Source organism: Sinocyclocheilus anshuiensis, unplaced genomic scaffold (assembly GCF_001515605.1).
Source record: "Sinocyclocheilus anshuiensis isolate Anshui unplaced genomic scaffold, SAMN03320099.WGS_v1.1 scaffold88, whole genome shotgun sequence".
Lineage (NCBI taxonomy): Eukaryota > Metazoa > Chordata > Actinopteri > Cypriniformes > Cyprinidae > Sinocyclocheilus > Sinocyclocheilus anshuiensis.
In genome coordinates this window covers 353319-357975 of record NW_015555728.1, presented here as the reverse complement: position 1 = coordinate 357975, position 4657 = coordinate 353319, and the positions used below count along the sequence as shown (strand labels likewise).

At 36.4% G+C, this 4657-nt stretch overlaps 1 protein-coding gene across 2 annotated transcripts in view; it reads right to left on the bottom strand.

The window, feature by feature from the left end:
• The window catches only part of LOC107672748 (armadillo repeat protein deleted in velo-cardio-facial syndrome homolog), a 267938-nt gene that overhangs the window by 130557 nt on the left and 132724 nt on the right, over nt 1-4657 (bottom strand). The gene's annotated exons all lie outside the window — the stretch shown is intronic.

The window sequence follows — 4657 nt, the reverse complement described above, 5'->3', positions numbered from 1 at the left end:
ACCACTGATTACAGAACCAGCTTTACTGATAAGATGCGCGTTAAATATCGCATGCGATTTATCGTGCAGCCCAAGTGTGCATAATGCTGAACCTCTATACATGAAGGAATTTGTGGGACACGTGCAGTGACGCTCATGCAGGTGACTCCTTCCATGCTTTAATTTTGTCTCAGTTACTGCTTATAAAATGGTAAAAAGGACAAAAATAAACAATAAAGGTGCATTTTCTTCAGCATGCAAAAACAGCTATGAATCTTCAGCTCATTCATGCAGGGGAAGCACAGGCATCAAAAACTCGATTTCTGAGTCAAAACCATCTAAACATCAACATCAGTAGCTTAAAAGGCAGACTGACCCAGGCAAACCCATTTAAAAACTTGAAAACATGAGGTAATATTTTCATTTCGTTATCGTATTTTCTTTATTTTGCTATGATCTTTGAACGGCACTGCAGAGACTCAAGGGTAATTTCTGAAACTCTTTCAACAAAACAATTCTTCAACACACTTATTCTTATTCTGCTAAGGATTACAATATCTTTCCCACAAGGGAATCTTCTCTGCTTCGACTTCCAAGGACAGACGTGCTCAAAGCACCTCGGATTTGTGGGACTGACATCAAAGGTCAGCTAAGTTGGAACACATTTGTTATCAGGTCCCTCTTTCTCTCCATCTGAACTGAGCTTACTGCATTCTGTGCAATTGTGTGTTGTGTTAAATCCATGTCTGTGTGCAGCTAAAATGTCTGCAGTTAGTTCATGTTGAAGAACATAAACAAAGAAGATGTGTCACAAAGCTCTAAATCTCATGCTCTTAAAAATAGATTTATTTTTACAGTACATATGAATCCTAAAGCGTATATGTTTAGTCCATGGTATTATTTTGCCTTTTTGGAAATGAACATGTTAGTGCCATGATATTTTTCAAGTACCCCAGAGAACCATGTACTATACAGTATATACCATGTGTTACATGAATATAGTATTTTTTCAGGACAATGGTATAAATTATGGTACCATCTGATACCATTCCCTCTACTAGCTACCAAACCAATTATAGTAATGAGCCTAAAGGGCAAAAAAAGAAAAAAGAAATTTAAAGGAAGAAAATTTTTATTTGTTTCAACTAATAGCAGCTGTGGAATACAGTCCTCTCTCATTAGAACAACCAAGTAGATGATGTCACAAATTTATTTTCTGGGCTGAATGGCTTAAGGCAAGAAACGCATTGCCAAAGGAAAGAAGAAAATGTAATTAATGGAATAGTTTAACCAAAAATAACATTTTTGTCATTATTCACTCTCATGAAGTCCCAAACCAGCATGCTGTTATTTTTTTTTTCTGTGGAATTTTTTGAGGTAACTTTATGCAGTTAACTGTTACCACATCTGTAAAGTGTAACACATCTGCTGACTCCCCACTGCTAAGCATGATTTTGTGACACTAATGAGCTAGTTGTTTTTAGTGAACAAAAAAAAAACAATCAGCTGGAGCGAATTAATGAATTAAGTGAGTTACCAAATTAATGACTCTTAATGAAGTAAGGAATTGCAACTTCACATTCGACTAAAAATAATGAAAGAAATGTTCAAGAAATTATCGATAATCAAGAGATGCTACTATGTGCTTAAAGCTTGTATGATCAACTGACCTGTTGTTCATATGATAACTACATGTAGTTTAAAATACACATCAAGTGTATTTTATGAAATTAAATGAGTGAATGCTAACGCTGTGGCTTTGAAGTTACATAGGGAAAGAATGGATTTTTTTTTGAATGGATGTCAATGGAGGAGAGGTTTCACGACGCTGAATAAACAGATTTTGTGAGGAAATAGCTTATCATTTAATGAATCAACAACCTGTTCGCTAATCTTCAACATGTTTTACACTAAACAATACTGTTGTTGAGAACTATATGTAGATTTTACCTTGATAAAAATGTTATTTATTAAGAGAAGGCAGAGTAGGGAATGTTGCGACAGGTAGGACTCGTTTATGGCATTATTACCAGCAAATTTGTGTCGCATAACTATTTAATAAAATATATGTAATATTGTGTATTGTCTAAAAATATCGATGTTTTCTTTCTGTGGTTTTCAGGTTTTACCTGAAATTAGACTTGAATTGTAATGACTATTATGTGACCATATGGCTTATGTTGAAATTATGCATTTTAATGAATAACGGACATGAATTATTTAAATGATTGTATTATATTGTATGTTGTTTAATGAAAATGAAATATGTTCTTTCTATGGCTTCCGAGTTTCAATAAATAGACTTGAAATGTAATGACTTGTGACTGCTGCTGCGTATGATGATATAGGCCTAACGGTTTTTAATGAATAAATGTAAAAAATAAATATTTTAATAAATAAAAGATATCCTTTCTATGGCTTCCAGATTTCAACCAAAAAATTACATTTTTAGTGACTAGTATCAGTTTTATGTATGCCCAATCATGCTGTTTTTTTTAAATGAACAGAATAAAACCTAATCTTAAATTGCAGTGACCAGTAAGTGACCAGCAATTCACGCTCTTTTATTACTATGCAATGTAAACTGTAACTGACCGTCGAAGAACTGTGAAAGCCGGCCATTGTCCTCACTGCCATTGTATGACTGGCTGAGGTACCTCACGTGATCCAAGTGATTAGCCATTACGCTTTTCTAATGGTACGTAATACAGACCCTCTTATCTCCCAATAAGAAGACAATCTCTGTTTCTAGTGAGTCTGAAGACCTTAATTTGTTTAATTGAGGTTGGAGCTAAACTGTGCTGGACACTGGCCCTCCAGTAACAGGTTTAGACACACACTCCTGACTTAAAGATACACTATGTAACTTTTGTTGCTCTCCCGGGTAATAAACAAAACTGCATGCGTCTTGTCTTGTGGAGGAACATTGTAGCCTTAGCTGCTTCTCTCAATTTATGTACGAGTCACACAGGTACTGGGCTACTCCACAGTGGTCTAAAATAGTCAGAATATAAACACTTGTTATAGGCATACCATGGTGATTCAGGACAAGACAAAAACACGTTTTGGAAGATGGATTCATGCTGTACTCAGTCTTATCATATAATTTCGTAAATTTTGAACAAAAAAAGTTACAGTGCACATTTAAAAATAACAGCAAGTAGGTTTGGAATGAGTGAGTAATGAGTGAGTAATGACAGATTCATCACTTTTAATTCCTCATGTTGGGCAAATACATTTCTAGGACCATCATTATCAACGTATCGAGGCCACATCAGAGAAAAAAATGTTTTAACCATGTAATATATCTAATAGTTTAGTAGAAATCTTGCTAGAATAGATTTCATTGATTGCAGTGTCTTCAAAGAGATTGGCCCAGGAATGGATTTTTCTCTTCAAGGCATAACCTGTGTGAACAGCAGACAATTTAGCTTCCCTCTCTGAGGAGTGAGTGGAGGGAAGAGCGCTTAGACAGTAATGCAGGTAGCATGCCCACAGGAGCATCTTAATTAGAGGAGGGAGAGAAAGAGAAAGAGAGAGAGAGAGACTGTATGCTGTGGGGAGTCTGAATCACTACTGCAAAGGAACAACTCTTCTAGTCTGAGGTGGCAAGGTCAGGCCGACCTGAAACATCTGTAGAAAGTGTAGAATGTGTCTTAACAACCTCAGCTAAATAAGTTGTGTGGATGAAGGAACATGTTTAAAATGTGTATACCTATGTCACTTAAATTGGACTGCCCTGTTAAATGCAGACAAGGCTGTCTCTGCTAGAAAAGTCATGTTGGAGCTGTGGCATAGGGGTTAATGTTGAGCTATGGTGGTCACATAGGAGATGTACGTTTAAATATTTAGCCTGTTTTATGTGTTGATATACCATTCCTGCCCTCTTGATAATGTCTCTATAAAAGAAAATTATTAAAAAGCAAAGCTTTAGAAGGGCAAAAACCCTCAAAATATCCATTATTAATGCACTTTTACTCACAGCTTCAAGTCATCAGATCTAATTGTCATCCACTGCCAAAGTCAACTGCTCTCTAATGATGATAACAACCCCTCACTAGCAGTTGGTAACCTTCACACACCCTTCAAAAGCTGTCTTTTATGTTGCTTTGTCTTTTTGCAGTTCAACACTTGGCGAGACACTTCAAATATCCAATTGTCAACTTTCAGCAGCTGCCTATCTCTCACACTCCATCATACTAAATGTGAAGGAAACTTATTAGGCTACTTGAACATAGGTCAGGGGTAGGCAAGTTCGGTCCTAGAGAGCCGCAGTCCTGCAGAGTTCAGTTCCAACTCTAATCAGACACACCTGAACAAGCTAATCAATGTCTTTGGGATTACTAAGGCTATAGGCAGGTGAGTTTTTTTTTCAGGGTTGGAGCTGAACTCTGCAGGACTGCGGCTCTCTAGGACCGAACTTGCCTACCCCTGACATAGGTCATTGAACACAGCGGTTTTTGACAATTACTCTGTTAAGGTTTTCACTGTCTAAGACCTTATTCAAGGTAAATTATGTTTATCAAAAAAATTATTAGTTGTCAGCACTATTACTTTACCTTTTATGCAGTTTTCCAGGGTGCAAAACTACAAAAAGGCGTAATTGCTAAAAGGCAAGTCATTTTCAAGGTACAGAGTAAAGAATATCACTGCCGACATCTTTATGGCTCCTTTATTA